The sequence below is a fragment of the Anomalospiza imberbis genome, chromosome 4 (assembly GCF_031753505.1).
Source record: "Anomalospiza imberbis isolate Cuckoo-Finch-1a 21T00152 chromosome 4, ASM3175350v1, whole genome shotgun sequence".
NCBI classification, from domain to species: Eukaryota; Metazoa; Chordata; class Aves; order Passeriformes; family Viduidae; genus Anomalospiza; species Anomalospiza imberbis.
This window is the reverse complement of record NC_089684.1, coordinates 70395581-70408274: the sequence shown is the minus strand read 5'-3', so window position 1 is coordinate 70408274 and position 12694 is coordinate 70395581. Positions and strand designations below refer to the sequence as shown.

The 12694-nt window shown below is 49.9% G+C and overlaps 1 protein-coding gene across 2 annotated transcripts in view; it reads right to left on the bottom strand.

The window, feature by feature from the left end:
• PTPRA (protein tyrosine phosphatase receptor type A) overlaps positions 1 to 12694 on the bottom strand; it is a 115428-nt gene that overhangs the window by 27416 nt on the left and 75318 nt on the right. The window contains exon 4 of one of the 2 annotated variants that reach the window (XM_068189048.1): positions 5003 to 5195. The exons of the other annotated variant lie outside the window; for it this stretch is intronic. The gene's annotated coding sequence lies outside the window, so the exon portion shown is untranslated. The remainder of the gene's footprint in view (positions 1 to 5002; positions 5196 to 12694) is intronic. 2 annotated transcript variants of the gene reach the window in all.

Sequence of the window (12694 nt, the reverse complement as noted above, 5' to 3'; positions counted from 1 at the left end):
GGAGCAGGCAGAGCCCTGTGCTGGGGAAGGGCTGTGCCAGCCCAGCTCCCAGTTCCCATCCCATGCTCTAAAACACTCCTTATTCCCAAAAGCAGCATAAATAAATGCCAGTGGTTCACCGTTCCCCACTCCTTAACATAAAAGGCCTCGAGAGCCCTACCCCAAAGCTGGAGAAACCCGAGTCTCCCTTCCCCCTCAGTTCCCCCTCCCTGCTGCTTTCGGAAACGGAGAGGAAATACTTGTAATGTTATCAACATAAACACAGCTCTTGGCCGGCTGCAACATCCTGCGAGCTCTGCAGAAAAACACCCTGACGTCAGGGCGCCGGCTCTGCCCAGCAGAAAGGAGCTGGAGGCTCTGGCACCGCTGCTCCGGAGGGTCGGGATGCTCGGCATCGTGGCTCCTTCTTTTCTCAGAGATCAGGCTTGGAAACCTCGATAACTGCCACTGGCGTGCCCATATATATTGTATATATATGTATTTTTTTGGTCTGTATATATCTATATCAATATCGATATAGATATAGATATAGATATCGATATAGATATAGATAGTGTATGTACACTGCATTCTTCCATAAACTGCTTGGGATCTTCCTTATAGGAAAGGCTGGATTTTAAGCTGCAGGATATATGTTTTAAAAGAAGCAGATCTTGTCAAGATGATTGATGCCGGAGGGGGGAGAAAAAAAAAATAAAGGAAATAATCTCTTTATAAAGTCATAAGTGGCTTCAAAATGCCTGCGCTGGTGCTACAGGGGGGTCAGGCTGCAGGATCACCCCACCGTGCTTCCAGAATGCAAAGAATTAGAGTTTATTGCTGCAGAAACTGCCCAGATCCAACCCGGATACAGCCGTCCACAATCAAAGGCAGGATTTACCCCCACCTCTGACATATTCCTAATTCCTGGAAAATGAGGCAATCTTTTGCTGTGTGCACCGAGGAGACACAACCTGAATTCTAACCAGCTTTCCCGGGACCCCAGAAATCCCTGCTGTCATCAGGAGGATGCTGAAAGGCAGTGGCTCAACTGAGACTGCCTCGTGCTGGCTCCAAATCCAGCGAAAAATAAAAATAATATTCAGTTTTCCTTTTTATTTGTTGGCAGGGGGAGAGGGTGCAGAACTGGGAGCAAGGTTGGCTCTTTGAAGCAGCTCACAGTAGGGCGAGAACAAGCACGAGCATAAAGAAAGGGGAAAAAGGTCATTTTTTTATTCTTTTTGGTGGCAGCAAGCCATCAGCATGGCTCAGCCACCCTGGAAAACAAACCTGCCATTCCCTCTCCCCCTCCCTGCTCCTTTTAAATCCTGTTTGTGGATTTCCAGCCTCCCACTGGAGCTGCCATCCACGGCAGAGGAGTTTGTCCGATAGCAGGGCAACTTCATCATAACCCAAACCTCTCAATGAGGTGCAGAGGATGTAAAAACACTCATGGAATAGCCGAGGGCTGCAGCGAGTTGGCCATCACAGGGAGAGAAGAATTGAATTTAGGGAGGAAAAAGGGTTTTGTTGCACTAAAACGCAGTGACTAATTCCTTGCATGTGTCTCCGAAGCTGAAGCGAGGCCTTTGATGTGTCACTGAACATTATCCCCCACCCTCTGCTGTTCCACTCTTCACCAGAAAAGATGAATCACAGCAGCCATTCACCCTTTCTGAAAATCCATTTAGTTTTCTATCTTTTTTTTTTTCCTTCTTTTAAATAAACAGGCATCTTCCATACGAGTGTCAGACACTGTACGGAGTGGGGCAGGAGGAGGAGGAAGAGCCTGTGGGCAGGGCCTGGAGCTTGGCTTTCTCCACCTGCTCAAGCTTCCACAAATCACTGCTTTCCTGCAATCAGGATTTGCTCATGGATAGTTTGGAAGGCACCTTAAAAACCTTCCAGTACCAACCTCCTGCTGCGGGCAGGGACAACTTCCACTTAGCCCAGGTTGCTCTGAGCTCTGGCCAACCTGGCCTTGGATACTTCCAGGGATCCAGGGTCAGCCACAGCTTCTCTGGGCACCCTAACAACCTCACATTAATGAATTTCTCCACCTAATTCTGCTTTCTGGCAGTGTGAAGCCATTTCACACTGTCCCATCACTCCAGGCCCTTGTTCAATGTCCCTTGCCAGCTCTCCTGGAGCCCCTTCAGGCACTGGAAGGTTTTGAAGGCCTCCCTGGAACCTTCTCTTCTCCAGGTGAACATCCCCAGCTCTCCCATCTATCTCCAGAGCAGAGGGACTCCAGTTCCTGGAGCATTTTCATGTCTTTCAGTTCAACAGGTGAACACACACTCATCTCTCAAAGAGTAACATGATGGTATGTGCAAGGAAGGAACCCAACCCTATTCCCACCTGGACTTCTGGGCACCTAGAAATATCTGTCACTGTTAAAATCTGCTGGTCTGAACCAGGATCAGTCTTTCCTGCGGATATGAACCTGAGTGAGATGTTAACCCATCCCATGGTGATCTTCTCTCAAAGCCCACCCAGCAGCAGCAGCGTGTCTGAAGCCATCGTGGGGGGATGGAGAGGATCAGGTGTTCACCAGCCAGAACCTGGAAGGAGGTTCCCCAAGCAGGTCCAGGGAGGGGATCCTGCCCCTCGGCTCAGCACTGCTGAGGCCACACCTGGAGCACTGGGTCCAGCTCTGCCTCCCCAGGACAAGAGGGACATGGACAGACTGGGGAGAGCCCAGTGAGGGGGCTGGAGCATCTCTGCTCCCAGGAAGGGCTGGGAGAGCTGGGACTGCTCAGCCTGGAGAGGAGAAGGCTCCGGGGGCCTCATCCCTGTCCATCAACACCTGCAGGGAGGGTGCAGAGAGAACAGAGCCAGGCTCTTGGCAGTGGTGGCCAGGGACAGGACAAGGGGCCACGGGCACACACTGACCACAGGAGGGTCCCTCTGGACATCAGGGAACACGTTTTGGCTGTGGGGGTCACCAGGTGCTGACAGAAATTGCCCAGGGATGTTGTGGATTCTCCTTCCTTGGAAATATTCCAAATTTGTCTGGACACCGTCCTGTGCAACCGGATCTGGCAGCTCTGCTGGTGCAGGAGGTTGGATCAGATGACTTCCAGAGGCTCCTTCCAAAATCAATCACTGTGATTCTGTAACTGCCTGTCCTCCAAACTTTTCAAAAAGCAAAGCTGCTGGGATTGAAGCTCATAGTGGAGTAAGAAAGCACCCAGCACTGAGAAGGAGATCCCTACACCGTGCAGGACGTTGGAAGGGGTTCATAAGGATCACCAAGTCCAACTCCTGATCCTGAACAGGACAACCCCAAAAATCACACCATGTGCCTGACAGCATTGTCCAAACACTTCTGGAACTGAAAAATAAACTGACGAGGTTTTCAGCAAAAACAAAACAAAACCCAAAAAAACGGAGAGAAACAACAAATGTGGATGTTTTTGGGACATGAAATAGTTCAACTTCCTACAAAGATGCAGAAATGGTGACAGTGGGTACCAGTCACTGCACCACAGAATGGTTTGGGTTGGAAGGGACCCTTAGGGTCATCCAGTTCCAACACCTACAATTAATCCCCTGTAATTGGCACATCAGACCTCGCTCTCCTGTTACGTCTTGCTTTTAGGAAAGAATTCTGTCCCTGCGTGTTTAAAAACAAGCAACTACTAACAAAGAGCCTACAGACTTGATGGTCTCATGCTAAAAATATGGAAGTAAAAGCCAGGGGATGAGGCTACATCCCTGGATGAAGCCAGAAGCAGATTTGTGGCACATCTAAGACCAAAGCCCTCAAAGACCCTTGTCCATGGAAGGGCACCCCTGCCACAGCCACCACCTGGAAACCACCCAAGGTGCCTCGGAGGGAAAGAACTACAAATACAAATTATTTTCCTAATAATAATTTTCCTAATAACTCTCATAATTAGGACAGGTTTAATTCGCCCTCAGCCACTCTTTTCTCCTGGCACCACAGACGCGTGATCATGGGAATATGTGCAAGTTACTACTGCAGAATAAAGTGGGGTGGCTTGGGGAACAAATTATGGAAGAGACAGAGGAGATGAAAAGCTTCCTGGGCCTGTAGCAATGGAAAATGACCAGCTGGAGAGGGTTTCCTAAAGGACAGAGCATCAAGGAGGAACAGGTGAGTGCCAAGAGAAGGGGAAGTTTAGAGGAGGAAAGCAGGGCAGGGAGGAGGAAGGTGAAGGACCAAGTCCAAGCCTCGACCAGGAGGAAGGTGCTGGGATGGAGGTGAGGGATGGGGGGCAGTAGGAGCTGTGCTGCCAAGGGGAGAGGGAGGTGAGACCTTCTCTGGGATGATTAACACAGACCTGCCAAAGAAACGCCCTCAGAGCTTATAAACACCCCAGGCTAGTACAAGACCACTCTCCTGGTGTGCTTTCCCCACGGGATCAGCGCTGCAGCCGCAGCACGGCGCTGGGAAGTGGAGAACAACTGCCAGAGAGGCACGGGAGAAGCTGCCTCAACTCATTATTCAAAACCATTAATTAATAATCAAAACAAAAGAAGTCAAGGCACACAGGAACGTATTTCCTTAAATATCCATTCTAGGGTGTCCCCTCCTAAGTCCCAGGCGTGTACAAAGGAAACACGAGCACGGTTCACATTCCAGCTATGAAAAGGACGGCTTGATTTGGATGGAGGAGTCAGGGTGAAGGATGGCTATTATTCAGCATGACAACATCCCTACCTAGCAAAATGCCTTTCGGAGAGAGCGAACGGTGCGTGGGGAGGAGAAACGAGGCTTAAAATAAAAGAAACCCCAACAAAGAAAAAGAAAAAAAAAAAAAAAGCCCAGCGTTTGGGCTCAGCCCTTTCTGCAGGACCGGGATGAAGTCCCAGCTCCACGGCAAGATTGAGCCGGGAGCGTTCAGGCGGTGAGGGCTCGGAGCATCCTACTTAAAACAAAGGTGTCGGAGGGGGATCACTCGCATGACAGCCTTAAAATCTCATTACAGAGGCTCAGCCCCAATTAAAACGCATGCATTCGGTCATGCAGCTTAATCTCCGTGGTTGCGCTTACCCTGAAATCCACCCGGGACACCTGTAGGTGCGGGGAGCAGCCAGCCCGTCCCACGGAGCAGCCCCCGGGGCTAAGAAAGTGCCGCGGAGCCGTGAAATCACCGCTTTACCTGCGGTAATTCTGCACCGCTGCTCAGTTCAGCCCTGTTGCCACAGTAACACTTGTGGTGTAGCCGAGATCACTGATTATGAAACTAGGAAAAAAATCAGAGGCTGCTAATTAGGATATACTCCAGTTCTCCAAAAGCTCCATATTAATGACATTACGATTGCGAGCGCAGGGAAAACAGATGCCAGGAGGAATCACCTCGGTCAGCACCCGTGGCCAACAGCTGCCTTTTTTTGGGGTCTTTTTTTATAGACGGGTCTTAAAAATTCAGCCTGCAAATTCCCTGTAAGATCGACTTGTTTTCCTCATCTTTGAACAAACGTGCAAGACTCGGTGGAACAGTCTTTACTCTTTACATATATTTGCATGTATTAGACTGGGAGAAAAAAAAAAAAAAAAAGGTTGAGGATGAGGTACAAATGGTGACAGCCAGAGCGGGGCTAGAGATGCATCCCCTGCATCTCTCATTAACTGTGTTTCTCTGTTTTCCAGATAAACCAAAATCATGATTTTACCAGTGGCTGCGAGGGTTTATAAACAAGGCTTGTAAACGAGGGGAACTGGATATGAAGCGTATTCCTCCCTGACTTCTGAGAGTGCCAAAAGCATTGTGAGGCACGTCTTCTGCTGAAGGTTTCAAGCTGAAAAGTCTGACTGGAGCAGTTGTGCTGCCAGACACAACTGTTTTTCAGCACAATCCACAAATAAGACATTGGAGCGTGTTTCCAGGTGAAAGGAAAATTGCCTGACAGGTATTTCTGGAGCTGCAAGCCCAGAGAGATGCTGCCTTAAAAAGTCAGCTCATCAAAATGCCATGATTTTTCCATTTTCTCAGATGACCAATCTAGTGAGTGGATGAAACGGTGCTGAACATGCAGGGCCAGGGAAAAGTGAGTTCATAGATTTTAGAGTTTATAAGAGCTTCCTATCCTGGAAGTGTCCAAGGCCAGGTTGGATGAGGCTTGGAGCAACCTGGGCTAGTGGAAAGTGTCCCTGCCCATGGCAGGGGGTGGAACAAGATGGTCTTGAAGGTCCTGTCCAACCTGGCTTTGAGGACTTCCAGGGATGGGGCAGCCACAGCTTCTCTGGGCAACCTGCACCAGTGTTTTACCACTCTCATTGTAATAAACATGTTCCTTACATCCAGAACTTGGAGAAAAACTGGAGACTCACCTCTTTATCCCCCGCTTTGAGGCAGGAAAATAAGTGAGATTAATTTTTTTTTCTCCAGCAGCATCACCTAAAGCCTTGAAAGCACTGAGTCCCCCACTCAAAATTGCATGAAGCAATTTCTTCTCCCACTCATCAGCAATACTGAGGAAGTGTTAGATGGAGTGTTAATTACCTATAAATGTGATTTATTAGCTGGAAACAATACAAGACACCCACCAACCACCACATAGGAGCAATTGGCCAAGCATGAGGGCACCCAGACCTGGGCAGACTGGGATTGGCACGTTGCAGATAACAAATTAATACAACCAGTGGGATTCAGCTGCATTGGATGGCTTAGTTGCAGGCATTATTTCCAACCTTTTAATAGGCTTATTTACAGGAATTAGTCCTTTAGTGCCGTGTGCTCGTGTATCCAGTGCAGTGTAAGCCGGCTGGATGCGACCACAGAGGGAACATCTGCTTTTGTGAGCACTTAGGGAAATTATTGCCAATTACATGGATGGCAGGTGAGGGCAGCTGGGGAGGGAGGATCTGCCAGGAGGGATGAGGAGCCTTGCTAGAAGCTGATGAGAGCAGGAAGTGCCCTTGGAACATAAATATCTCAGCAAAAAGGAGCTGCTGCCCAGAGTGCCACCAAAATACCCTCAGCAAGGAAAGGATTTCCAAGGCCAGTGGAGTTTAGGGGTGATCCCTGTTATCATTCACACTGTCAGCATTTTGAGCAAATGTTTCTTCCCATCAGACCGTGCTCCTGAAAGATGACCACACCCTGCTTGCCTCCAGTGGCTCTATTTTCCATTTATCTTTCTTTCTTTTTCTCCATCTGTTTTCTATCAATTTTTCTAATCTGCCTTTTCTTCTCCTTTCCATCTCCCATGCCCAAGAGGGGTGCCTTTATTTAAAGCAAAGTGATGCTGCAGGCTCAGGTCACGGAGCCAAACCAAGCTGGGCACCTTCTATCATTGCTACTGCTGTAAACACATCATGTAAAAATATATTTATGGGTGTGACCAGAAGGTCAAGGGAGGGGATTCTGCCTCCAGTGCTGTGTCCAGGTCTGGGATCCCCAGCATGAGGAGGACATGGAGCTGCTGGAGCAAATCCAGAGGAGTCCAGGAGATGCTCCAAGGGCTGGAGCCAGCCTGGAAGTGCTCACCTGGAAAAAGCTCCAGGGGGGAGTTCAGAGCCCCTTGCAGGGCCTGAAGGGGCTCCAGGAGAGCTGGAGAGGAACTGGGGACAAGGCATGGAGGGACAGTACACACGGAATGGCTTCCCACTGCCAGAGGGCAGGGATGGATGGGATCTTGGGCAGGAATTGTTCCCTGTGAGGGTGGGCAGGCCCTGGCACAGGGTGCCCAGAGCAGCTGTGGCTGCCCCTGGATCCCTGGAAGTGTCCAAGGCCAGGCTGGACAGGGCTTGGAGCAACCTGGGATAGTGGCAGGTGTCCCTGTCCATGGCAGGGGGTGGAACTGGATGATCTTTAAGCTTCCCTCCAACCCAAACCATCCTGTGATTCTAGGTTTCTGAGATTTATACACCTATAAACCTATTATAAACCTAATATAATATAGCTACTACAAATTATATATAGATTTTGCTATAAACCTACCATAAACTCAGTATCACTGCAGTAAACATATTTCCTGCTGACTCGAGATTGTAAGAACCACTCCTAAACACCATGGTAGGTACAAGCCCCTGCTGATACCAACACAAAACCTAATGTTCAGTGGTTCTGAAAAATATGTAATTAAAATGCAGCTTCTTATCTTTGAAGTGATTAACCAACATCCTGGGACGACTGACTTTTAGCCCTCCCATGTTATTCACAATTCATCCTCTATTTTCATCCTTCCAACAAAAGGCTGAACTCAACTGTATTATTGTCAGCCGGGGCTTTTATCTCCAGCCTTCGGAGCAGTCAAGGCATGGCACAGAACAATGGCTCTCACAGGAGAACAAATACAATCTGAACAAAAATACCCTGTTGCTAAGGTCTAAACCAGCCTTTTTTTGGGCACAGCCTGGTAGCTGGGAATTCCAGAGCACCCTATATAAAAAAAAAAAGAAAAAAAAAAAGGGAGAATTAGGACTCGGATAGGGAAAGTAACCTGACATTCAGCACTGCTGTGTTCTCCCCCACCCAGGATGGTATTTTAAATTAGAGTATCACATAAAAGCAAAGCTCATGGCTGGGAGCTGGAGGAGCAAGCCCAGAGGTCCATGGAGATGTTGGCCCACATGGCCACAGTGCAGATGTTGGGAAGGTCCAGATGGGACCTCCTCTCCAGGAAAGCCCCAGCACAAACCACAACGATTTGTCTCGTGAAATCCACCCCAAAAGCAATCGCAGAGCAGCTGTGTGTGGTTTCCACATCCTCAGCCAAGGGAGCAGCACCTGCTTCTGCTTTTGGGGCTCAGGAGAGAAATGGTCCTCCCCAGCAGCAGCTGGGCAAGGAACTGGGTCTGGCTGTGGTGTCCTCCCCACTAAACACAAGGATTTTCAGCAGCAATGAGGCTCTGGGGTCAGGAGTGACCCCAAAGTCAGGAAAAGCATGACTTACAGCCCTGGCAAGGTGGGATATTGGGTGAGGGGAGAGCAGAGCCATGGTGGTCCACAGAGGCCACCAGCCTCCATGACCAGCCCATCTCCCTCCCCTCTAAATGGAGCTGCAGGAGAAGCCTGAGGTCCCTCCCTAAAGTGAAGGTGGATGCACCCCATCATCTCCAAGAACAGAACCACAGAATCATGGAATGGGTTGGGTTGGAAGGGATCTTACAGACCATCCAGTGCCACCCCCTGCCATGGGCAGGGACACCTCCCACTATCCCAGGTTGCTCCAAGCCCTGTTGCTCCAGCCTGGCCTTGGGCACTTCCATGGATCCAGGGGCAGCCACAGCTTCTCTGGGCACCCTGTGCCAGGGCCTCACCCCCCTCACAGGGAAGAATTTCTTCTCAATATCCAACCCTGCCCTTTGAAGGTTTGCAGCCATTCCCCTTTGTCCTGTCACCTGCAGCTCAGTGCTAGAAAAGAGAACAAGCTCCTGAGGCAATTTCATCAAAGCCAGCAAATTACCAGTTTAATTATTCCGTCCTGCCGCGTACCAGTAAAACTCATAATCAAAAAACACAGAGCCCCCCCCCAAATAATGCTCCCATCCTTTGGTGAGGCAATTCTGTGCTGAAAACCTGCTTAAAAGCCTGGAAGAGCTGCTGTGCTCGGGGCCACCACAGCGGCAGCAGCTGCCGGAAGGAACAGCTCCTCTGGAGTGTTTGGAGATTGTGTTTGCGCTGGGACCACAAATATTTTTGGACACATGTAGGTAGGGGTGAAGAGATGAATCCTGGCCATTCCAGGTGCAAAACAAATACAGAGAGGGAATTTCAAGTTTTCTTGATGACAGCAGAGCCTGGATGCATATGAAAGAGACCACAGTGTCAAGGTAATGCTGGAATTCAGTTTTTTATGACCCATTTTGCTTTTTTTCCAATAAACAAGGTCTCCCTGAGCAGCCATTAAACAACACCATTTGTCACTTAGATTTTAGTGATATGAAAATAAACATTAAGAGGCTACAACAGAGCTCAAATCCCCCTGCGTTAGGCACCTAAGCCAACTAAAATTATGCTGAATTAAATTCATTTCAATCCCTTCCAGAAGGACAGAGCCCTCCACTCAGCTTAAATCATTCCAACAGCAATGAAGACAACAGCACCCGAGACATCCCCACCCTTGAAAGTCCTTGCTGTTCCTTTCAAAAGGCTTTGAAAAGCAGCTTTCCTACAAAAACACCCATTTCCATCACGCCCTGGATAGGAACATAATACACAGAAGGCTCCTCAGTGTTGCTGTTAAATAAGAGACCCCCCAAACCAGGCATTAAATGGTACAGGAGCTCCCACACAACAGAGAGGGCTTTCTGTGCCTGCAGGGACACAACACAAAGTCTGTTGCCCGAGACCAGGACGGTGTTTGGCGGCGCAGGGGCCCATCCTGGCAAACTCATCTCGTTTTTACAGAGTCGTGGCATGGGTTGGCTTGGAAGGGACCTTAAAGACCGCTCAATTTCACCTCCCTGACATGGACAGGGACAGCTTCTGCTAGACCAAGTTGCTCCAACCTGGTCTTCAACATTTCCAGGGATCCAGGGGCAGCCACAGCTTCCCTGGGCACCCTGTGCCAGGGCCTGCCCACCCTCACAGGGAACAATTCCTGCCCAGTATCCCATCCATCCCTGCCCTCTGGCAGTGGGCAGCCATTCCCTGTGTCCTGTCCCTCCATGCCTTGTCCCCAGTCCCTCTCCAGCTCTCCTGGAGCCCCTTCAGGCCCTGCAAGGGGCTCTGAGCTCTCCCAGGGTCCTTCTCCTCTCCAGGTGAGCACCCCCAGCTCTCCCAGGCTGGCTCCAGCCCTTGGAGCATCTCCTGGACTCCTCTGGATTTGCTCCAGCAGCTCCACATCTTTCCTGTACTGAGGATCCCAGACCTGGACACAGCACTGGAGGTGCAGCACCTTGAGAGCAGAGTAGAGAACAGAATCCCCTCCCTTGAGCTGCTGGCCACCCTTCTTTGGACACATCCCAGGGTACAATTCTATTTCTGGGCTGGGAGCTGGCTCATGCATTTCAGGTGTGGGATACTCTTAAACCACCTGGAGGAACCAGTTATTCATGGCAGAAGCTGAGACATTATTAAGAGTCAAGGAAGGAACATCAGCAGTGGGGTGACTTTTAATCCTTGCTGGCGTGGACTGGAATTAAAATTAATGAGTTTGAAATGAAAGGCCACCCATCCCAACTCACACCCCAACACATCTCTGGCTGTGACATTAATGTAGGGCCAGAATCAATCCCACACCATCTTCCCCCCGACCTATCTGGACACAGAGATAAGATCCCCAAAAACACCTCACAATATCCAGCCTGGTGGCACTGCCATGGGCTGGTTTTTATCCCCACCACTGATTCTCCCCCTGCTCCTCGAAGAGGACACTTTGAGGGACAGGAGAAGCTGTAACACATCTCTGAAAGCTGCTTCAGTACAAAGGGAAAGACCTGGAGGGAAGGGAAGGAAAGTTTCAGGTGATTTGGGTGAAGGATGCAGCTGTTGCTGAGCAGCTTTAACTCCTCTCATCCCAGATTAGCTCCTCAGAACTCACCAGGACCTTTCCAGATGTTCCACTTGCTGGAATGATGCCACATTTGTGTGTCAGACTAAACATCTGTGCTTTTAAGCCTGGGATTTTCAGATCAGATCTATGTGTTTGGAGGGGCAAAATAACAACACAAACTGTCTGTAAGGGGAGTTCCCTTGAACAGAGCCACCATTATTTCTTCCTCCCCATCCCCCACATGACCCCTCCTCCCTCCACAGGCAAAGCGGTTCAACAGATTTCAGGAAAATGTGGAGAAAAACAATATTGTACATTTTCTGTGGTCAGTCTTTTCCTGTTAAGTCAGAGAGGAGCTACCAGAAACACAGCCTGCAGCTGGCATCTTCCCCTCCTGCCTCACCGCTTCATGGGAGCACCTGACTTTGGATCTGGGGTTTGAGGACCAGCTGGGCAGCCCAGTATGAACTGGGAAAGCTGCTGGTTTACCCCATGGGTGTGTGCCCCACTCCTGCTCTTACAGGGCACTCGCTGGAAGTGATGACAGGATCCCTCCAGTTTGGGCTTCTGAGGCTCCATAAATCTCCATCAGCTCCACTTTTCCACCCTCCCAGCTCTCCATCAACCCTCACTGCTGGAGCAGCCTTTGGTCCCTGCTGAAGCAGCCTTTGGTCCCTGCTGAAGCAGCCTTTGGTCCCTGCTGACACCCATCCCCACCCTCACTTGAAGACGAGAGTTAAATATTTCTGTGTTGACAGCTGGCTCTAATTTGGGGTCAGCTGAGGGGAACGTGATCTCTGCTTCTGGCCTGATGCGCCATCAGAGAAGCACCCAGTGTCCCACCATCAGCATCACCTCGTGTCTCAGCATCTTTGTTCTCTCCCTGCACCTCCCTCACAGGGAAGAATTTCTTTCCAATATCCACCTCAACCTGTCCCTGCTGCCCAGCACCGCTCCAAACTTTTCCCTGTGTCCCTCATGGCCCAACAGCATTTTCATGTGGGGCTTTTGCTTCTTGCCCATTTCAAAAGACCTGAGATATTACAAGAGCTGGGATGTGGAACACGAAAATTGGGGGTTTAACAGCCTGGCAGGCAAAATCCATGAGTCACAAAGCACAGGAGCACTCAGGGACATCAAATTGCACAAGCCCTGCAGTAACCTGAGGACTCGGTGGGGTGGGAGGAGGGAAATCTGGCGCCTCTTGTTCACACCGAGCAGGTCCCTGGAGCAAAGCATTCCCAGAACCACACCTAAAAGGTTCTGGGAATTCTCACCAGCCATGAGGCAGGGAGCCAGC